This window comes from Drosophila ficusphila, unplaced genomic scaffold (assembly GCF_018152265.1).
Source record: "Drosophila ficusphila isolate 14025-0441.05 unplaced genomic scaffold, ASM1815226v1 contig_414, whole genome shotgun sequence".
Classification (NCBI taxonomy): domain Eukaryota; kingdom Metazoa; phylum Arthropoda; class Insecta; order Diptera; family Drosophilidae; genus Drosophila; species Drosophila ficusphila.
In genome coordinates, this window is record NW_025064328.1 from 19,832,981 (window position 1) to 19,852,326 (window position 19,346).

General features: G+C 39.2%; 40 non-coding genes across 40 annotated transcripts; all 40 read left to right on the forward strand.

The window, feature by feature from the left end:
* The first annotated feature begins 222 nt into the window (after nucleotides 1-222).
* LOC122320235 lies at nucleotides 223-341 on the forward strand. Its single transcript, XR_006245582.1, has one exon. It is a non-coding gene; the product is annotated as a 5S ribosomal RNA (ribosomal RNA).
* Nucleotides 342-710: 369 nt separating this feature from the next.
* LOC122320236 lies at nucleotides 711-829 on the forward strand. Its single transcript, XR_006245583.1, has one exon. It is a non-coding gene; the product is annotated as a 5S ribosomal RNA (ribosomal RNA).
* Nucleotides 830-1,200: 371 nt separating this feature from the next.
* On the forward strand, nucleotides 1,201-1,319 carry LOC122320237. Its single transcript, XR_006245584.1, has one exon. It is a non-coding gene; the product is annotated as a 5S ribosomal RNA (ribosomal RNA).
* A 373-nt stretch (nucleotides 1,320-1,692) lies between these two features.
* LOC122320238 lies at nucleotides 1,693-1,811 on the forward strand. Its single transcript, XR_006245585.1, has one exon. It is a non-coding gene; the product is annotated as a 5S ribosomal RNA (ribosomal RNA).
* Nucleotides 1,812-2,173: 362 nt separating this feature from the next.
* Nucleotides 2,174-2,292, forward strand: LOC122320239. The gene has a single exon (XR_006245586.1). It is a non-coding gene; the product is annotated as a 5S ribosomal RNA (ribosomal RNA).
* A 364-nt stretch (nucleotides 2,293-2,656) lies between these two features.
* Nucleotides 2,657-2,775, forward strand: LOC122320240. Its single transcript, XR_006245587.1, has one exon. It is a non-coding gene; the product is annotated as a 5S ribosomal RNA (ribosomal RNA).
* Nucleotides 2,776-3,137: 362 nt separating this feature from the next.
* Nucleotides 3,138-3,256, forward strand: LOC122320241. The gene has a single exon (XR_006245588.1). It is a non-coding gene; the product is annotated as a 5S ribosomal RNA (ribosomal RNA).
* A 373-nt stretch (nucleotides 3,257-3,629) lies between these two features.
* LOC122320243 lies at nucleotides 3,630-3,748 on the forward strand. Its single transcript, XR_006245590.1, has one exon. It is a non-coding gene; the product is annotated as a 5S ribosomal RNA (ribosomal RNA).
* Nucleotides 3,749-4,116: 368 nt separating this feature from the next.
* Nucleotides 4,117-4,235, forward strand: LOC122320244. The gene has a single exon (XR_006245591.1). It is a non-coding gene; the product is annotated as a 5S ribosomal RNA (ribosomal RNA).
* A 363-nt stretch (nucleotides 4,236-4,598) lies between these two features.
* Nucleotides 4,599-4,717, forward strand: LOC122320245. Its single transcript, XR_006245592.1, has one exon. It is a non-coding gene; the product is annotated as a 5S ribosomal RNA (ribosomal RNA).
* Nucleotides 4,718-5,079: 362 nt separating this feature from the next.
* LOC122320246 lies at nucleotides 5,080-5,198 on the forward strand. Its single transcript, XR_006245593.1, has one exon. It is a non-coding gene; the product is annotated as a 5S ribosomal RNA (ribosomal RNA).
* A 373-nt stretch (nucleotides 5,199-5,571) lies between these two features.
* On the forward strand, nucleotides 5,572-5,690 carry LOC122320247. Its single transcript, XR_006245594.1, has one exon. It is a non-coding gene; the product is annotated as a 5S ribosomal RNA (ribosomal RNA).
* Nucleotides 5,691-6,057: 367 nt separating this feature from the next.
* On the forward strand, nucleotides 6,058-6,176 carry LOC122320248. The gene has a single exon (XR_006245595.1). It is a non-coding gene; the product is annotated as a 5S ribosomal RNA (ribosomal RNA).
* A 370-nt stretch (nucleotides 6,177-6,546) lies between these two features.
* LOC122320249 lies at nucleotides 6,547-6,665 on the forward strand. The gene has a single exon (XR_006245596.1). It is a non-coding gene; the product is annotated as a 5S ribosomal RNA (ribosomal RNA).
* Nucleotides 6,666-7,038: 373 nt separating this feature from the next.
* LOC122320250 lies at nucleotides 7,039-7,157 on the forward strand. Its single transcript, XR_006245597.1, has one exon. It is a non-coding gene; the product is annotated as a 5S ribosomal RNA (ribosomal RNA).
* A 373-nt stretch (nucleotides 7,158-7,530) lies between these two features.
* Nucleotides 7,531-7,649, forward strand: LOC122320251. The gene has a single exon (XR_006245598.1). It is a non-coding gene; the product is annotated as a 5S ribosomal RNA (ribosomal RNA).
* A 369-nt stretch (nucleotides 7,650-8,018) lies between these two features.
* On the forward strand, nucleotides 8,019-8,137 carry LOC122320252. Its single transcript, XR_006245599.1, has one exon. It is a non-coding gene; the product is annotated as a 5S ribosomal RNA (ribosomal RNA).
* A 370-nt stretch (nucleotides 8,138-8,507) lies between these two features.
* Nucleotides 8,508-8,626, forward strand: LOC122320254. Its single transcript, XR_006245601.1, has one exon. It is a non-coding gene; the product is annotated as a 5S ribosomal RNA (ribosomal RNA).
* A 372-nt stretch (nucleotides 8,627-8,998) lies between these two features.
* LOC122320255 lies at nucleotides 8,999-9,117 on the forward strand. Its single transcript, XR_006245602.1, has one exon. It is a non-coding gene; the product is annotated as a 5S ribosomal RNA (ribosomal RNA).
* Nucleotides 9,118-9,480: 363 nt separating this feature from the next.
* Nucleotides 9,481-9,599, forward strand: LOC122320256. The gene has a single exon (XR_006245603.1). It is a non-coding gene; the product is annotated as a 5S ribosomal RNA (ribosomal RNA).
* A 368-nt stretch (nucleotides 9,600-9,967) lies between these two features.
* Nucleotides 9,968-10,086, forward strand: LOC122320257. The gene has a single exon (XR_006245604.1). It is a non-coding gene; the product is annotated as a 5S ribosomal RNA (ribosomal RNA).
* A 370-nt stretch (nucleotides 10,087-10,456) lies between these two features.
* Nucleotides 10,457-10,575, forward strand: LOC122320258. The gene has a single exon (XR_006245605.1). It is a non-coding gene; the product is annotated as a 5S ribosomal RNA (ribosomal RNA).
* A 351-nt stretch (nucleotides 10,576-10,926) lies between these two features.
* On the forward strand, nucleotides 10,927-11,045 carry LOC122320169. Its single transcript, XR_006245518.1, has one exon. It is a non-coding gene; the product is annotated as a 5S ribosomal RNA (ribosomal RNA).
* Nucleotides 11,046-11,413: 368 nt separating this feature from the next.
* LOC122320140 lies at nucleotides 11,414-11,532 on the forward strand. The gene has a single exon (XR_006245489.1). It is a non-coding gene; the product is annotated as a 5S ribosomal RNA (ribosomal RNA).
* A 370-nt stretch (nucleotides 11,533-11,902) lies between these two features.
* LOC122320141 lies at nucleotides 11,903-12,021 on the forward strand. The gene has a single exon (XR_006245490.1). It is a non-coding gene; the product is annotated as a 5S ribosomal RNA (ribosomal RNA).
* Nucleotides 12,022-12,372: 351 nt separating this feature from the next.
* LOC122320168 lies at nucleotides 12,373-12,491 on the forward strand. The gene has a single exon (XR_006245517.1). It is a non-coding gene; the product is annotated as a 5S ribosomal RNA (ribosomal RNA).
* Nucleotides 12,492-12,842: 351 nt separating this feature from the next.
* LOC122320142 lies at nucleotides 12,843-12,961 on the forward strand. Its single transcript, XR_006245491.1, has one exon. It is a non-coding gene; the product is annotated as a 5S ribosomal RNA (ribosomal RNA).
* Nucleotides 12,962-13,325: 364 nt separating this feature from the next.
* On the forward strand, nucleotides 13,326-13,444 carry LOC122320143. The gene has a single exon (XR_006245492.1). It is a non-coding gene; the product is annotated as a 5S ribosomal RNA (ribosomal RNA).
* A 351-nt stretch (nucleotides 13,445-13,795) lies between these two features.
* Nucleotides 13,796-13,914, forward strand: LOC122320144. Its single transcript, XR_006245493.1, has one exon. It is a non-coding gene; the product is annotated as a 5S ribosomal RNA (ribosomal RNA).
* A 348-nt stretch (nucleotides 13,915-14,262) lies between these two features.
* LOC122320146 lies at nucleotides 14,263-14,381 on the forward strand. Its single transcript, XR_006245495.1, has one exon. It is a non-coding gene; the product is annotated as a 5S ribosomal RNA (ribosomal RNA).
* Nucleotides 14,382-14,732: 351 nt separating this feature from the next.
* LOC122320147 lies at nucleotides 14,733-14,851 on the forward strand. The gene has a single exon (XR_006245496.1). It is a non-coding gene; the product is annotated as a 5S ribosomal RNA (ribosomal RNA).
* Nucleotides 14,852-15,222: 371 nt separating this feature from the next.
* Nucleotides 15,223-15,341, forward strand: LOC122320148. The gene has a single exon (XR_006245497.1). It is a non-coding gene; the product is annotated as a 5S ribosomal RNA (ribosomal RNA).
* Nucleotides 15,342-15,710: 369 nt separating this feature from the next.
* On the forward strand, nucleotides 15,711-15,829 carry LOC122320180. The gene has a single exon (XR_006245529.1). It is a non-coding gene; the product is annotated as a 5S ribosomal RNA (ribosomal RNA).
* A 373-nt stretch (nucleotides 15,830-16,202) lies between these two features.
* LOC122320149 lies at nucleotides 16,203-16,321 on the forward strand. Its single transcript, XR_006245498.1, has one exon. It is a non-coding gene; the product is annotated as a 5S ribosomal RNA (ribosomal RNA).
* A 364-nt stretch (nucleotides 16,322-16,685) lies between these two features.
* Nucleotides 16,686-16,804, forward strand: LOC122320150. Its single transcript, XR_006245499.1, has one exon. It is a non-coding gene; the product is annotated as a 5S ribosomal RNA (ribosomal RNA).
* Nucleotides 16,805-17,148: 344 nt separating this feature from the next.
* Nucleotides 17,149-17,267, forward strand: LOC122320151. Its single transcript, XR_006245500.1, has one exon. It is a non-coding gene; the product is annotated as a 5S ribosomal RNA (ribosomal RNA).
* Nucleotides 17,268-17,631: 364 nt separating this feature from the next.
* LOC122320177 lies at nucleotides 17,632-17,751 on the forward strand. Its single transcript, XR_006245526.1, has one exon. It is a non-coding gene; the product is annotated as a 5S ribosomal RNA (ribosomal RNA).
* Nucleotides 17,752-18,112: 361 nt separating this feature from the next.
* LOC122320152 lies at nucleotides 18,113-18,231 on the forward strand. The gene has a single exon (XR_006245501.1). It is a non-coding gene; the product is annotated as a 5S ribosomal RNA (ribosomal RNA).
* A 364-nt stretch (nucleotides 18,232-18,595) lies between these two features.
* On the forward strand, nucleotides 18,596-18,714 carry LOC122320153. The gene has a single exon (XR_006245502.1). It is a non-coding gene; the product is annotated as a 5S ribosomal RNA (ribosomal RNA).
* Nucleotides 18,715-19,076: 362 nt separating this feature from the next.
* Nucleotides 19,077-19,195, forward strand: LOC122320154. The gene has a single exon (XR_006245503.1). It is a non-coding gene; the product is annotated as a 5S ribosomal RNA (ribosomal RNA).
* Nucleotides 19,196-19,346: the final 151 nt, after the last annotated feature.

Genomic DNA, 19,346 nt, shown 5'->3' on the forward strand with positions numbered 1-19,346 from the left:
TTTTAAGCAAAACCTCCAGTATCTCTATTGTAATTTCACTTCATAAAACAAAAATATTAAAACACCTTTTTTTTATGATTTCACAACAATGTAAACAAAATCCGTGGCAGTCCTGAAGGATGTGTCGCAGAAATAAAATACACAAAATAAAGTATACGTCTACATATAAGTGGGCAGGACCGAAATACGAAGTATAAGCCCAGCGATTTGCCATCGACTTTCGCCAACGACCATACCACGCTGAACACATCGGTTCTCGTCCGATCACCGAAATTAAGCAGCGTCGGGCGCGGTTAGTACTTAGATGGGGGACCGCTTGGGAACACCGCGTGTTGTTGGCCTCGTCAACAACTTTTTGCCTTTTGCCTTTTGCCGCTTTTATATTTTATATGTTTCTATTTAAGGAATTTTTGCCACAATTTTTGCCACTTCTATGCAATTGTGCTAAATATTTCAGTCGTCCATTTTCAAAAAACTTCTGCTACTGCTTTTTAAGCAAAGCCTTCAGAATCTCTATTGTAATTTCACTTCATAAAACAAAAATATTAAAACACCTTTTTTTATGATTTCACAACAATGTAAACAAAATCCGTGGCAGTCCTGAAGGATGTGTCGCAGAAATAAAATACACAAAATAAAGTATACGTCTACATATAAGTGGGCAGGACCGAAATACGAAGTATAAGCCCAGCGATTTGCCATCGACTTTCGCCAACGACCATACCACGCTGAACACATCGGTTCTCGTCCGATCACCGAAATTAAGCAGCGTCGGGCGCGGTTAGTACTTAGATGGGGGACCGCTTGGGAACACCGCGTGTTGTTGGCCTCGTCAACAACTTTTTGCCTTTTGCCTTTTGCCGCTTTTATATTTTATATGTTTCTATTTAAGGATTTTTTGCCACAATTTTTGCCACTTCTATGCAATTGTGCTAAATATTTGAGTCGTCTATTTCCAAAAAAACTTCTGCTACTGATTTTTAAGCAAAACCTCCAGTATCTCTATTGTAATTTCACTTCATAAAACAAAAATATTAAAACACCTTTTTTTTATGATTTCACAACAATGTAAACAAAATCCGTGGCAGTCCTGAAGGATGTGTCGCAGAAATAAAATACACAAAATAAAGTATACGTCTACATATAAGTGGGCAGGACCGAAATACGAAGTATAAGCCCCGCGATTTGCCATCGACTTTCGCCAACGACCATACCACGCTGAACACATCGGTTCTCGTCCGATCACCGAAATTAAGCAGCGTCGGGCGCGGTTAGTACTTAGATGGGGGACCGCTTGGGAACACCGCGTGTTGTTGGCCTCGTCAACAACTTTTTGCCTTTTGCCTTTTGCCGCTTTTATATTTTATATGTTTCTATTTAAGGATTTTTTTGCCAGAATTTTGGCCACTTCTATGCAATTGTGCTAAATATTTGAGTCGTCTATTTCCAAAAAAACTTCTGCTACTGATTTTTAAGCAAAACCTCCAGTATCTCTATTGTAATTTCACTTCATAAAACAAAAATATTAAAACACCTTTTTTTTTATGATTTCACAACAATGTAAACAAAATCCGTGGCAGTCCTGAAGGATGTGTCGCAGAAATAAAATACACAAAATAAAGTATACGTCTACATATAAGTGGGCAGGACCGAAATACGAAGTATAAGCCCAGCGATTTGCCATCGACTTTCGCCAACGACCATACCACGCTGAACACATCGGTTCTCGTCCGATCACCGAAATTAAGCAGCGTCGGGCGCGGTTAGTACTTAGATGGGGGACCGCTTGGGAACACCGCGTGTTGTTGGCCTCGTCAACAACTTTTTGCCTTTTGCCGCTTTTATATTTTATATGTTTCTATTTAAGGAATTTTTGCCACAATTTTTGCCACTTCTATGCAATTGTGCTAAATATTTCAGTCGTCCATTTTCAAAAAACTTCTGCTACTGCTTTTTAAGCAAAGCCTTCAGAATCTCTATTGTAATTTCACTTCATAAAACAAAAATATTAAAACACCTTTTTTTATGATTTCACAACAATGTAAACAAAATCCGTGGCAGTCCTGAAGGATGTGTCGCAGAAATAAAATACACAAAATAAAGTATACGTCTACATATAAGTGGGCAGGACCGAAATACGAAGTATAAGCCCAGCGATTTGCCATCGACTTTCGCCAACGACCATACCACGCTGAACACATCGGTTCTCGTCCGATCACCGAAATTAAGCAGCGTCGGGCGCGGTTAGTACTTAGATGGGGGACCGCTTGGGAACACCGCGTGTTGTTGGCCTCGTCAACAACCTTTTGCCTTTTGCCGCTTTCATATTTTATATGTTTCTATTTAAGGATTTTTTGCCAGAATTTTGGCCACTTCTATGCAATTGTGCTAAATATTTGAGTCGTCTATTTCAAAAAAAACTTCTGCTACTGATTTTTAAGCAAAACCTCCAGTATCTCTATTGTAATTTCACTTCATAAAACAAAAATATTAAAACACCTTTTTTTTATGATTTCACAACAATGTAAACAAAATCCGTGGCAGTCCTGAAGGATGTGTCGCAGAAATAAAATACACAAAATAAAGTATACGTCTACATATAAGTGGGCAGGACCGAAATACGAAGTATAAGCCCAGCGATTTGCCATCGACTTTCGCCAACGACCATACCACGCTGAACACATCGGTTCTCGTCCGATCACCGAAATTAAGCAGCGTCGGGCGCGGTTAGTACTTAGATGGGGGACCGCTTGGGAACACCGCGTGTTGTTGGCCTCGTCAACAACTTTTTGCCTTTTGCCGCTTTTATATTTTATATGTTTCTATTTAAGGAATTTTTGCCACAATTTTTGCCACTTCTATGCAATTGTGCTAAATATTTCAGTCGTCCATTTTCAAAAAACTTCTGCTACTGCTTTTTAAGCAAAGCCTTCAGAATCTCTATTGTAATTTCACTTCATAAAACAAAAATATTAAAACACCTTTTTTTATGATTTCACAACAATGTAAACAAAATCCGTGGCAGTCCTGAAGGATGTGTCGCAGAAATAAAATACACAAAATAAAGTATACGTCTACATATAAGTGGGCAGGACCGAAATACGAAGTATAAGCCCAGCGATTTACCATCGACTTTCGCCAACGACCATACCACGCTGAACACATCGGTTCTCGTCCGATCACCGAAATTAAGCAGCGTCGGGCGCGGTTAGTACTTAGATGGGGGACCGCTTGGGAACACCGCGTGTTGTTGGCCTCGTCAACAACTTTTTGCCTTTTGCCTTTTGCCGCTTTTATATTTTATATGTTTCTATTTAAGGAATTTTTGCCACAATTTTTGCCACTTCTATGCAATTGTGCTAAATATTTCAGTCGTCCATTTTCAAAAAACTTCTGCTACTGCTTTTTAAGCAAAGCCTTCAGAATCTCTATTGTAATTTCACTTCATAAAACAAAAATATTAAAACACCTTTTTTTATGATTTCACAACAATGTAAACAAAATCCGTGGCAGTCCTGAAGGATGTGTCGCAGAAATAAAATACACAAAATAAAGTATACGTCTACATATGTATAAGTGGGCAGGACCGAAATACGAAGTATAAGCCCAGCGATTTGCCGTCGACTTTCGCCAACGACCATACCACGCTGAACACATCGGTTCTCGTCCGATCACCGAAATTAAGCAGCGTCGGGCGCGGTTAGTACTTAGATGGGGGACCGCTTGGGAACACCGCGTGTTGTTGGCCTCGTCAACAACTTTTTGCCTTTTGCCGCTTTCATATTTTATATGTTTCTATTTAAGGATTTTTTGCCAGAATTTTGGCCACTTCTATGCAATTGTGCTAAATATTTGAGTCGTCTATTTCAAAAAAAACTTCTGCTACTGATTTTTAAGCAAAACCTCCAGTATCTCTATTGTAATTTCACTTCATAAAACAAAAATATTAAAACACCTTTTTTTTATGATTTCACAACAATGTAAACAAAATCCGTGGCAGTCCTGAAGGATGTGTCGCAGAAATAAAATACACAAAATAAAGTATACGTCTACATATGTATAAGTGGGCAGGACCGAAATACGAAGTATAAGCCCAGCGATTTACCATCGACTTTCGCCAACGACCATACCACGCTGAACACATCGGTTCTCGTCCGATCACCGAAATTAAGCAGCGTCGGGCGCGGTTAGTACTTAGATGGGGGACCGCTTGGGAACACCGCGTGTTGTTGGCCTCGTCAACAACCTTTTGCCTTTTGCCGCTTTCATATTTTATATGTTTCTATTTAAGGATTTTTTGCCAGAATTTTGGCCACTTCTATGCAATTGTGCTAAATATTTGAGTCGTCTATTTCAAAAAAAACTTCTGCTACTGATTTTTAAGCAAAACCTCCAGTATCTCTATTGTAATTTCACTTCATAAAACAAAAATATTAAAACACCTTTTTTTATGATTTCACAACAATGTAAACAAAATCCGTGGCAGTCCTGAAGGATGTGTCGCAGAAATAAAATACACAAAATAAAGTATACGTCTACATATAAGTGGGCAGGACCGAAATACGAAGTATAAGCCCAGCGATTTGCCATCGACTTTCGCCAACGACCATACCACGCTGAACACATCGGTTCTCGTCCGATCACCGAAATTAAGCAGCGTCGGGCGCGGTTAGTACTTAGATGGGGGACCGCTTGGGAACACCGCGTGTTGTTGGCCTCGTCAACAACTTTTTGCCTTTTGCCGCTTTTATATTTTATATGTTTCTATTTAAGGAATTTTTGCCACAATTTTTGCCACTTCTATGCAATTGTGCTAAATATTTCAGTCGTCCAGTTTCAAAAAACTTCTGCTACTGCTTTTTAAGCAAAGCCTTCAGAATCTCTATTGTAATTTCACTTCATAAAACAAAAATATTAAAACACCTTTTTTTATGATTTCACAACAATGTAAACAAAATCCGTGGCAGTCCTGAAGGATGTGTCGCAGAAATAAAATACACAAAATAAAGTATACGTCTACATATAAGTGGGCAGGACCGAAATACGAAGTATAAGCCCAGCGATTTGCCATCGACTTTCGCCAACGACCATACCACGCTGAACACATCGGTTCTCGTCCGATCACCGAAATTAAGCAGCGTCGGGCGCGGTTAGTACTTAGATGGGGGACCGCTTGGGAACACCGCGTGTTGTTGGCCTCGTCAACAACTTTTTGCCTTTTGCCTTTTGCCGCTTTTATATTTTATATGTTTCTATTTAAGGAATTTTTGCCACAATTTTTGCCACTTCTATGCAATTGTGCTAAATATTTCAGTCGTCCATTTTCAAAAAACTTCTGCTACTGCTTTTTAAGCAAAGCCTTCAGAATCTCTATTGTAATTTCACTTCATAAAACAAAAATATTAAAACACCTTTTTTTATGATTTCACAACAATGTAAACAAAATCCGTGGCAGTCCTGAAGGATGTGTCGCAGAAATAAAATACACAAAATAAAGTATACGTCTACATATGTATAAGTGGGCAGGACCGAAATACGAAGTATAAGCCCAGCGATTTGCCGTCGACTTTCGCCAACGACCATACCACGCTGAACACATCGGTTCTCGTCCGATCACCGAAATTAAGCAGCGTCGGGCGCGGTTAGTACTTAGATGGGGGACCGCTTGGGAACACCGCGTGTTGTTGGCCTCGTCAACAACTTTCCTTTTGCCTTTTGCCGCTTTTATATTTTATATGTTTCTATTTAAGGAATTTTTGCCACAATTTTTGCCACTTCTATGCAATTGTGCTTAATATTTCAGTCGTCCATTTTCAAAAAACTTCTGCTACTGCTTTTTAAGCAAAACCTTCAGAATCTCTATTGTAATTTCACTTCATAAAACAAAAATATTAAAACACCTTTTTTTTATGATTTCACAACAATGTAAACAAAATCCGTGGCAGTCCTGAAGGATGTGTCGCAGAAATAAAATACACAAAATAAAGTATACGTCTACATATAAGTGGGCAGGACCGAAATACGAAGTATAAGCCCAGCGATTTGCCATCGACTTTCGCCAACGACCATACCACGCTGAACACATCGGTTCTCGTCCGATCACCGAAATTAAGCAGCGTCGGGCGCGGTTAGTACTTAGATGGGGGACCGCTTGGGAACACCGCGTGTTGTTGGCCTCGTCAACAACTTTTTGCCTTTTGCCTTTTGCCGCTTTTATATTTATATGTTTCTATTTAAGGATTTTTTGCCAGAATTTTGGCCACTTCTATGCAATTGTGCTAAATATTTGAGTCGTCTATTTCAAAAAAAACTTCTGCTACTGATTTTTAAGCAAAACCTCCAGTATCTCTATTGTAATTTCACTTCATAAAACAAAAATATTAAAACACCTTTTTTTTATGATTTCACAACAATGTAAACAAAATCCGTGGCAGTCCTGAAGGATGTGTCGCAGAAATAAAATACACAAAATAAAGTATACGTCTACATATAAGTGGGCAGGACCGAAATACGAAGTATAAGCCCCGCGATTTGCCATCGACTTTCGCCAACGACCATACCACGCTGAACACATCGGTTCTCGTCCGATCACCGAAATTAAGCAGCGTCGGGCGCGGTTAGTACTTAGATGGGGGACCGCTTGGGAACACCGCGTGTTGTTGGCCTCGTCAACAACTTTTTGCCTTTTGCCTTTTGCCGCTTTTATATTTTATATGTTTCTATTTAAGGATTTTTTTGCCACAATTTTGGCCACTTCTATGCAATTGTGCTAAATATTTGAGTCGTCTATTTCCAAAAAAAACTTCTGCTACTGATTTTTAAGCAAAACCTCCAGTATCTCTATTGTAATTTCACTTCATAAAACAAAAATATTAAAACACCTTTTTTTTATGATTTCACAACAATGTAAACAAAATCCGTGGCAGTCCTGAAGGATGTGTCGCAGAAATAAAATACACAAAATAAAGTATACGTCTACATATAAGTGGGCAGGACCGAAATACGAAGTATAAGCCCAGCGATTTGCCATCGACTTTCGCCAACGACCATACCACGCTGAACACATCGGTTCTCGTCCGATCACCGAAATTAAGCAGCGTCGGGCGCGGTTAGTACTTAGATGGGGGACCGCTTGGGAACACCGCGTGTTGTTGGCCTCGTCAACAACTTTTTGCCTTTTGCCTTTTGCCGCTTTTATATTTTATATGTTTCTATTTAAGGAATTTTTGCCACAATTTTTGCCACTTCTATGCAATTGTGCTAAATATTTCAGTCGTCCATTTTCAAAAAACTTCTGCTACTGCTTTTTAAGCAAAGCCTTCAGAATCTCTATTGTAATTTCACTTCATAAAACAAAAATATTAAAACACCTTTTTTTATGATTTCACAACAATGTAAACAAAATCCGTGGCAGTCCTGAAGGATGTGTCGCAGAAATAAAATACACAAAATAAAGTATACGTCTACATATGTATAAGTGGGCAGGACCGAAATACGAAGTATAAGCCCAGCGATTTGCCGTCGACTTTCGCCAACGACCATACCACGCTGAACACATCGGTTCTCGTCCGATCACCGAAATTAAGCAGCGTCGGGCGCGGTTAGTACTTAGATGGGGGACCGCTTGGGAACACCGCGTGTTGTTGGCCTCGTCAACAACTTTTTGCCTTTTGCCTTTTGCCGCTTTTATATTTTATATGTTTCTATTTAAGGAATTTTTGCCACAATTTTTGCCACTTCTATGCAATTGTGCTTAATATTTCAGTCGTCCATTTTCAAAAAACTTCTGCTACTGCTTTTTAAGCAAAACCTTCAGAATCTCTATTGTAATTTCACTTCATAAAACAAAAATATTAAAACACCTTTTTTTATGATTTCACAACAATGTAAACAAAATCCGTGGCAGTCCTGAAGGATGTGTCGCAGAAATAAAATACACAAAATAAAGTATACGTCTACATATAAGTGGGCAGGACCGAAATACGAAGTATAAGCCCAGCGATTTGCCATCGACTTTCGCCAACGACCATACCACGCTGAACACATCGGTTCTCGTCCGATCACCGAAATTAAGCAGCGTCGGGCGCGGTTAGTACTTAGATGGGGGACCGCTTGGGAACACCGCGTGTTGTTGGCCTCGTCAACAACTTTTTGCCTTTTGCCTTTTGCCGCTTTTATATTTTATATGTTTCTATTTAAGGATTTTTTGCCAGAATTTTGGCCACTTCTATGCAATTGTGCTAAATATTTGAGTCGTCTATTTCAAAAAAACTTCTGCTACTGATTTTTAAGCAAAACCTCCAGTATCTCTATTGTAATTTCACTTCATAAAACAAAAATATTAAAACACCTTTTTTTTATGATTTCACAACAATGTAAACAAAATCCGTGGCAGTCCTGAAGGATGTGTCGCAGAAATAAAATACACAAAATAAAGTATACGTCTACATATAAGTGGGCAGGACCGAAATACGAAGTATAAGCCCCGCGATTTGCCATCGACTTTCGCCAACGACCATACCACGCTGAACACATCGGTTCTCGTCCGATCACCGAAATTAAGCAGCGTCGGGCGCGGTTAGTACTTAGATGGGGGACCGCTTGGGAACACCGCGTGTTGTTGGCCTCGTCAACAACTTTTTGCCTTTTGCCTTTTGCCGCTTTTATATTTTATATGTTTCTATTTAAGGATTTTTTTGCCAGAATTTTGGCCACTTCTATGCAATTGTGCTAAATATTTGAGTCGTCTATTTCAAAAAAAACTTCTGCTACTGATTTTTAAGCAAAACCTCCAGTATCTCTATTGTAATTTCACTTCATAAAACAAAAATATTAAAACACCTTTTTTTTATGATTTCACAACAATGTAAACAAAATCCGTGGCAGTCCTGAAGGATGTGTCGCAGAAATAAAATACACAAAATAAAGTATACGTCTACATATAAGTGGGCAGGACCGAAATACGAAGTATAAGCCCAGCGATTTGCCATCGACTTTCGCCAACGACCATACCACGCTGAACACATCGGTTCTCGTCCGATCACCGAAATTAAGCAGCGTCGGGCGCGGTTAGTACTTAGATGGGGGACCGCTTGGGAACACCGCGTGTTGTTGGCCTCGTCAACAACTTTTTTGCCTTTTGCCGCTTTTATATTTTATATGTTTCTATTTAAGGAATTTTTGCCACAATTTTTGCCACTTCTATGCAATTGTGCTAAATATTTCAGTCGTCCATTTTCAAAAAACTTCTGCTACTGCTTTTTAAGCAAAGCCTTCAGAATCTCTATTGTAATTTCACTTCATAAAACAAAAATATTAAAACACCTTTTTTTATGATTTCACAACAATGTAAACAAAATCCGTGGCAGTCCTGAAGGATGTGTCGCAGAAATAAAATACACAAAATAAAGTATACGTCTACATATAAGTGGGCAGGACCGAAATACGAAGTATAAGCCCAGCGATTTGCCATCGACTTTCGCCAACGACCATACCACGCTGAACACATCGGTTCTCGTCCGATCACCGAAATTAAGCAGCGTCGGGCGCGGTTAGTACTTAGATGGGGGACCGCTTGGGAACACCGCGTGTTGTTGGCCTCGTCAACAACTTTTGCCTTTTGCCTTTTGCCGCTTTTATATTTTATATGTTTCTATTTAAGGAATTTTTGCCACAATTTTTGCCACTTCTATGCAATTGTGCTAAATATTTCAGTCGTCCATTTTCAAAAAACTTCTGCTACTGCTTTTTAAGCAAAGCCTTCAGAATCTCTATTGTAATTTCACTTCATAAAACAAAAATATTAAAACACCTTTTTTTATGATTTCACAACAATGTAAACAAAATCCGTGGCAGTCCTGAAGGATGTGTCGCAGAAATAAAATACACAAAATAAAGTATACGTCTACATATAAGTGGGCAGGACCGAAATACGAAGTATAAGCCCAGCGATTTGCCATCGACTTTCGCCAACGACCATACCACGCTGAACACATCGGTTCTCGTCCGATCACCGAAATTAAGCAGCGTCGGGCGCGGTTAGTACTTAGATGGGGGACCGCTTGGGAACACCGCGTGTTGTTGGCCTCGTCAACAACTTTTTGCCTTTTGCCTTTTGCCGCTTTTATATTTTATATGTTTCTATTTAAGGAATTTTTGCCACAATTTTTGCCACTTCTATGCAATTGTGCTAAATATTTCAGTCGTCCATTTTCAAAAAAACTTCTGCTACTGCTTTTTAAGCAAAACCTTCAGAATCTCTATTGTAATTTCACTTCATAAAACAAAAATATTAAAACACCTTTTTTTATGATTTCACAACAATGTAAACAAAATCCGTGGCAGTCCTGAAGGATGTGTCGCAGAAATAAAATACACAAAATAAAGTATACGTCTACATATAAGTGGGCAGGACCGAAATACGAAGTATAAGCCCAGCGATTTGCCATCGACTTTCGCCAACGACCATACCACGCTGAACACATCGGTTCTCGTCCGATCACCGAAATTAAGCAGCGTCGGGCGCGGTTAGTACTTAGATGGGGGACCGCTTGGGAACACCGCGTGTTGTTGGCCTCGTCAACAACTTTTTGCCTTTTGCCTTTTGCCGCTTTTATATTTTATATGTTTCTATTTAAGGAATTTTTGCCACAATTTTTGCCACTTCTATGCAGTCGTGCATTTCCAAAAAACTTCTCCTACTGATTTTTAAGCAAAACCTTCAGAATCTCTATTGTAATTTCACTTCATAAAACAAAAATATTAAAACACCTTTTTTTATGATTTCACAACAATGTAAACAAAATCCGTAGCAGTCCTGAAGGATGTGTCGCAGAAATAAAATACACAAAATAAAGTATACGTCTACATATAAGTGGGCAGGACCGAAATACGAAGTATAAGCCCAGCGATTTGCCATCGACTTTCGCCAACGACCATACCACGCTGAACACATCGGTTCTCGTCCGATCACCGAAATTAAGCAGGGTCGGGCGCGGTTAGTACTTAGATGGGGGACCGCTTGGGAACACCGCGTGTTGTTGGCCTCGTCAACAACTTTTTGCCTTTTGCCTTTTGCCGCTTTTATATTTTATATGTTTCTATTTAAGGAATTTTTGCCACAATTTTTGCCACTTCTATGCAATTGTGCTAAATATTTCAGTCGTCCATTTTCAAAAAACTTCTGCTACTGCTTTTTAAGCAAAACCTTCAGAATCTCTATTGTAATTTCACTTCATAAAACAAAAATATTAAAACACCTTTTTTATGATTTCACAACAATGTAAACAAAATCCGTGGCAGTCCTGAAGGATGTGTCGCAGAAATAAAATACACAAAATAAAGTATACGTCTACATATAAGTGGGCAGGACCGAAATACGAAGTAGAAGCCCCGCGATTTGCCATCGACTTTCGCCAACGACCATACCACGCTGAACACATCGGTTCTCGTCCGATCACCGAAATTAAGCAGCGTCGGGCGCGGTTAGTACTTAGATGGGGGACCGCTTGGGAACACCGCGTGTTGTTGGCCTCGTCAATAACTTTTTGCCTTTTGCCTTTTGCCGCTTTTATATTTTATATGTTTCTATTTAAGGAATTTTTGCCACAATTTTTGCCACTTCTATGCAATTGTGCTAAATATTTGAGTCGTCTATTTCAAAAAAACTTCTGCTACTGATTTTTAAACAAAACCTCCAGTATCTCTATTGTAATTTCACTTCAGAAAACAAAAATATTAAAACACCTTTTTTTTATGATTTCACAACAATGTAAACAAAATCCGTGGCAGTCCTGAAGGATGTGTCGCAGAAATAAAATACACAAAATAAAGTATACGTCTACATATAAGTGGGCAGGACCGAAATACGAAGTATAAGCCCAGCGATTTGCCATCGACTTTCGCCAACGACCATACCACGCTGAACACATCGGTTCTCGTCCGATCACCGAAATTAAGCAGCGTCGGGCGCGGTTAGTACTTAGATGGGGGACCGCTTGGGAACACCGCGTGTTGTTGGCCTCGTCAACAACTTTTTGCCTTTTGCCTTTTGCCGCTTTTATATTTTATATGTTTCTATTTAAGGAATTTTTGCCACAATTTTTGCCACTTCTATGCAGTCGTCCATTTCCAAAAAACTTCTCCTACTGATTTTTAAGCAAAACCTTCAGAATCTCTATTGTAATTTCACTTCATAAAACAAAAATATTAAAACACCTTTTTTTATGATTTCACAACAATGTAAACAAAATCCGTGGCAGTCCTGAAGGATGTGTCGCAGAAATAAAATACACAAAATAAAGTATACGTCTACATATAAGTGGGCAGGACCGAAATACGAAGTATAAGGCCAGCGATTTGCCATCGACTTTCGCCAACGACCATACCACGCTGAACACATCGGTTCTCGTCCGATCACCGAAATTAAGCAGCGTCGGGCGCGGTTAGTACTTAGATGGGGGACCGCTTGGGAACACTGCGTGTTGTTGGCCTCGTCAACAACTTTTTGCCTTTTGCCTTTTGCCGCTTTTATATTTTATATGTTTCTATTTAAGGAATTTTTGCCACAATTTTTGCCACTTCTATGCAGTCGTCCATTTCCAAAAAACTTCTCCTACTGATTTTTAAGCAAAACCTTCAGAATCTCTATTGTAATTTCACTTCATAAAACAAAAATATTAAAACACCTTTTTTTATGATTTCACAACAATGTAAACAAAATCCGTAGCAGTCCTGAAGGATGTGTCGCAGAAATAAAATACACAAAATAAAGTATACGTCTACATATAAGTGGGCAGGACCGAAATACGAAGTATAAGCCCAGCGATTTGCCATCGACTTTCGCCAACGACCATACCACGCTGAACACATCGGTTCTCGTCCGATCACCGAAATTAAGCAGCGTCGGGCGCGGTTAGTACTTAGATGGGGGACCGCTTGGGAACACCGCGTGTTGTTGGCCTCGTCAACAACTTTTTGCCTTTTGCCGCTTTTATATTTTATATGTTTCTATTTAAGGATTTTTTGCCAGAATTTTGGCCACTTCTATGCAATTGTGCTAAATATTTGAGTCGTCTATTTCAAAAAAAACTTCTGCTACTGATTTTTAAGCAAAACCTCCAGTATCTCTATTGTAATTTCACTTCATAAAACAAAAATATTAAAACACCTTTTTTTTATGATTTCACAACAATGTAAACAAAATCCGTGGCAGTCCTGAAGGATGTGTCGCAGAAATAAAATACACAAAATAAAGTATACGTCTACATATAAGTGGGCAGGACCGAAATACGAAGTATAAGGCCAGCGATTTGCCATCGACTTTCGCCAACGACCATACCACGCTGAACACATCGGTTCTCGTCCGATCACCGAAATTAAGCAGCGTCGGGCGCGGTTAGTACTTAGATGGGGGACCGCTTGGGAACACCGCGTGTTGTTGGCCTCGTCAACAACTTTTTGCCTTTTGCCTTTTGCCGCTTTTATATTTTATATGTTTCTATTTAAGGAATTTTTGCCACAATTTTTGCCACTTCTATGCAGTCGTCCATTTCCAAAAAACTTCTCCTACTGATTTTTAAGCAAAACCTTCAGAATCTCTATTGTAATTTCACTTCATAAAACAAAAATATTAAAACACCTTTTTTTATGATTTCACAACAATGTAAACAAAATCCGTAGCAGTCCTGAAGGATGTGTCGCAGAAATAAAATACACAAAATAAAGTATACGTCTACATATAAGTGGGCAGGACCGAAATACGAAGTATAAGCCCAGCGATTTGCCATCGACTTTCGCCAACGACCATACCACGCTGAACACATCGGTTCTCGTCCGATCACCGAAATTAAGCAGCGTCGGGCGCGGTTAGTACTTAGATGGGGGACCGCTTGGGAACACCGCGTGTTGTTGGCCTCGTCAACAACTTTTTGCCTTTTGCCTTTTGCCGCTTTTATATTTTATATGTTTCTATTTAAGGAATTTTTGCCACAATTTTTGCCACTTCTATGCAGTCGTCCATTTCCAAAAAACTTCTCCTACTGATTTTTAAGCAAAACCTTCAGAATCTCTATTGTAATTTCACTTCATAAAACAAAAATATTAAAACACCTTTTTTTATGATTTCACAACAATGTAAACAAAATCCGTGGCAGTCCTGAAGGATGTGTCGCAGAAATAAAATACACAAAATAAAGTATACGTCTACATATAAGTGGAAGTATAAATACGAAGTATAAGGCCAGCGATTTGCCATCGACTTTCGCCAACGACCATACCACGCTGAACACATCGGTTCTCGTCCGATCACCGAAATTAAGCAGCGTCGGGCGCGGTTAGTACTTAGATGGGGGACCGCTTGGGAACACCGCGTGTTGTTGGCCTCGTCAACAACTTTTTGCCTTTTGCCTTTTGCCGCTTTTATATTTTATATGTTTCTATTTAAGGAATTTTTGCCACAATTTTTGCCACTTCTATGCAGTCGTCCATTTCCAAAAAACTTCTCCTACTGATTTTTAAGCAAAACCTTCAGAATCTCTATTGTAATTTCACTTCATAAAACAAAAATATTAAAACACCTTTTTTTATGATTTCACAACAATGTAAACAAAATCCGTAGCATTCCTGAAGGATGTGTCGCAGAAATAAAATACACAAAATAAAGTATACGTCTACATATAAGTAGGCAGGACCGAAATACGAAGTATAAGCCCAGCGATTTGCCATCGACTTTCGCCAACGACCATACCACGCTGAACACATCGGTTCTCGTCCGATCACCGAAATTAAGCAGCGTCGGGCGCGGTTAGTACTTAGATGGGGGACCGCTTGGGAACACCGCGTGTTGTTGGCCTCGTCAACAACTTTTTGCCTTTTGCCTTTTGCCGCTTTTATATTTTATATGTTCCTATTTAAGGATTTTTTGCCAGAATTTTGGCCACTTCTATGCAATTGTGCTAAATATTTGAGTCGTCTATTTCAAAAAAAACTTCTGCTACTGATTTTTAAGCAAAACCTCCAGTATCTCTATTGTAATTTCACTTCATAAAACAAAAATATTAAAACACCTTTTTTTTATGATTTCACAACAATGTAAACAAAATCCGTGGCAGTCCTGAAGGATGTGTCGCAGAAATAAAATACACAAAATAAAGTATACGTCTACATATAAGTGGGCAGGACCGAAATACGAAGTATAAGCCCAGCGATTTGCCATCGACTTTCGCCAACGACCATACCACGCTGAACACATCGGTTCTCGTCCGATCACCGAAATTAAGCAGCGTCGGGCGCGGTTAGTACTTAGATGGGGGACCGCTTGGGAACACCGCGTGTTGTTGGCCTCGTCAACAACTTTTTGCCTTTTGCCTTTTGCCGCTTTTATATTTTATATGTTTCTATTTAAGGAATTTTTGCCACAATTTTTGCCACTTCTATGCAATTGTGCTAAATATTTCAGTCGTCCATTTTCAAAAAACTTCTGCTACTGCTTTTTAAGCAAAACCTTCAGAATCTCTATTGTAATTTCACTTCATAAAACAAAAATATTAAAACACCTTTTTTTATGATTTCACAACAATGTAAACAAAATCCGTAGCAGTCCTGAAGAATGTGTCGCAGAAATAAAATACACAAAATAAAGTATACGTCTACATATAAGTGGGCAGGACCGAAATACGAAGTATAAGCCCAGCGATTTGCCGTCGACTTTCGCCAACGACCATACCACGCTGAACACATCGGTTCTCGTCCGATCAGCGAAATTAAGCAGCGTCGGGCGCGGTTAGTACTTAGATGGGGGACCGCTTGGGAACACCGCGTGTTGTTGGCCTCGTCAACAACTTTTTGCCTTTTGCCTTTTGCCGCTTTTATATTTTATATGTTTCTATTTAAGGATTTTTTTGCCAGAATTTTGGCCACTTCTATGCAATTGTGCTAAATATTTGAGTCGTCTATTTCCAAAAAAAACTTCTGCTACTGATTTTTAAGCAAAACCTCCAGTATCTCTATTGTAATTTCACTTCATAAAACAAAAATATTAAAACACCTTTTTTTTATGATTTCACAACAATGTAAACAAAATCCGTGGCAGTCCTGAAGGATGTGTCGCAGAAATAAAATACACAAAATAAAGTATACGTCTACATATAAGTGGGCAGGACCGAAATACGAAGTATAAGCCCAGCGATTTGCCATCGACTTTCGCCAACGACCATACCACGCTGAACACATCGGTTCTCGTCCGATCACCGAAATTAAGCAGCGTCGGGCGCGGTTAGTACTTAGATGGGGGACCGCTTGGGAACACCGCGTGTTGTTGGCCTCGTCAACAACTTTTTGCCTTTTGCCGCTTTTATATTTTATATGTTTCTATTTAAGGATTTTTTGCCAGAATTTTGGCCACTTCTATGCAATTGTGCTAAATATTTGAGTCGTCTATTTCAAAAAAAACTTCTGCTACTGATTTTTAAGCAAAACCTCCAGTATCTCTATTGTAATTTCACTTCATAAAACAAAAATATTAAAACACCTTTTTTTTATGATTTCACAACAATGTAAACAAAATCCGTGGCAGTCCTGAAGGATGTGTCGCAGAAATAAAATACACAAAATAAAGTATACGTCTACATATAAGTGGGCAGGACCGAAATACGAAGTATAAGCCCAGCGATTTGCCATCGACTTTCGCCAACGACCATACCACGCTGAACACATCGGTTCTCGTCCGATCACCGAAATTAAGCAGCGTCGGGCGCGGTTAGTACTTAGATGGGGGACCGCTTGGGAACACCGCGTGTTGTTGGCCTCGTCAACAACTTTTTGCCTTTTGCCGCTTTTATATTTTATATGTTTCTATTTAAGGAATTTTTGCCACAATTTTTGCCACTTCTATGCAGTCGTCCATTTCCAAAAAACTTCTCCTACTGATTTTTAAGCAAAACCTTCAGAATCTCTATTGTAATTTCACTTCATAAAACAAAAATATTAAAACACCTTTTTTTATGATTTCACAACAATGTAAACAAAATCCGTAGCAGTCCTGAAGGATGTGTCGCAGAAATAAAATACACAAAATAAAGTATACGTCTACATATAAGTGGGCAGGACCGAAATACGAAGTATAAGCCCAGCGATTTGCCATCGACTTTCGCCAACGACCATACCACGCTGAACACATCGGTTCTCGTCCGATCACCGAAATTAAGCAGCGTCGGGCGCGGTTAGTACTTAGATGGGGGACCGCTTGGGAACACCGCGTGTTGTTGGCCTCGTCAACAACTTTTTGCCTTTTGCCGCTTTCATATTTTATATGTTTCTATTTAAGGATTTTTTGCCAGAATTTTGGCCACTTCTATGCAATTGTGCTAAATATTTGAGTCGTCTATTTCAAAAAAAACTTCTGCTACTGATTTTTAAGCAAAACCTCCAGTATCTCTATTGTAATTTCACTTCATAAAACAAAAATATTAAAACACCTTTTTTTTATGATTTCACAACAATGTAAACAAAATCCGTGGCAGTCCTGAAGGATGTGTCGCAGAAATAAAATACACAAAATAAAGTATACGTCTACATATAAGTGGGCAGGACCGAAATACGAAGTATAAGCCCAGCGATTTGCCATCGACTTTCGCCAACGACCATACCACGCTGAACACATCGGTTCTCGTCCGATCACCGAAATTAAGCAGCGTCGGGCGCGGTTAGTACTTAGATGGGGGGACCGCTTGGGAACACCGCGTGTTGTTGGCCTCGTCAACAACTTTTTGCCTTTTGCCGCTTTTATATTTATATGTTTCTATTTAAGGAATTTTTGCCACAATTTTTGCCACTTCTATGCAATTGTGCTAAATATTTCAGTCGTCCATTTTCAAAAAACTTCTGCTACTGCTTTTTAAGCAAAGCCTTCAGAATCTCTATTGTAATTTCACTTCATAAAACAAAAATATTAAAACACCTTTTTTTATGATTTCACAACAATGTAAACAAAATCCGTGGCAGTCCTGAAGGATGTGTCGCAGAAATAAAATACACAAAATAAAGTATACGTCTACATATAAGTGGGCAGGACCGAAATACGAAGTATAAGCCCAGCGATTTGCCATCGACTTTCGCCAACGACCATACCACGCTGAACACATCGGTTCTCGTCCGATCACCGAAATTAAGCAGCGTCGGGCGCGGTTAGTACTTAGATGGGGGACCGCTTGGGAACACCGCGTGTTGTTGGCCTCGTCAACAACTTTTTGCCTTTTGCCGCTTTCATATTTTATATGTTTCTATTTAAGGATTTTTTGCCAGAATTTTGGCCACTTCTATGCAATTGTGCTAAATATTTGAGTCGTCTATTTCAAAAAAAACTTCTGCTACTGATTTTTAAGCAAAACCTCCAGTATCTCTATTGTAATTTCACTTCATAAAACAAAAATATTAAAACACCTTTTTTTTATGATTTCACAACAATGTAAACAAAATCCGTGGCAGTCCTGAAGGATGTGTCGCAGAAATAAAATACACAAAATAAAGTATACGTCTACATATAAGTGGGCAGGACCGAAATACGAAGTATAAGCCCAGCGATTTGCCATCGACTTTCGCCAACGACCATACCACGCTGAACACATCGGTTCTCGTCCGATCACCGAAATTAAGCAGCGTCGGGCGCGGTTAGTACTTAGATGGGGGACCGCTTGGGAACACCGCGTGTTGTTGGCCTCGTCAACAACTTTTTGCCTTTTGCCGCTTTTATATTTTATATGTTTCTATTTAAGGAATTTTTGCCACAATTTTTGCCACTTCTATGCAATTGTGCTAAATATTTCAGTCGTCCATTTTCAAAAAACTTCTGCTACTGCTTTTTAAGCAAAGCCTTCAGAATCTCTATTGTAATTTCACTTCATAAAACAAAAATATTAAAACACCTTTTTTTATGATTTCACAACAATGTAAACAAAATCCGTGGCAGTCCTGAAGGATGTGTCGCAGAAATAAAATACACAAAATAAAGTATACGTCTACATATAAGTGGGCAGGACCGAAATACGAAGTATAAGCCCAGCGATTTACCATCGACTTTCGCCAACGACCATACCACGCTGAACACATCGGTTCTCGTCCGATCACCGAAATTAAGCAGCGTCGGGCGCGGTTAGTACTTAGATGGGGGACCGCTTGGGAACACCGCGTGTTGTTGGCCTCGTCAACAACTTTTTGCCTTTTGCCTTTTGCCGCTTTTATATTTTATATGTTTCTATTTAAGGAATTTTTGCCACAATTTTTGCCACTTCTATGCAATTGTGCTAAATATTTCAGTCGTCCATTTTCAAAAAACTTCTGCTACTGCTTTT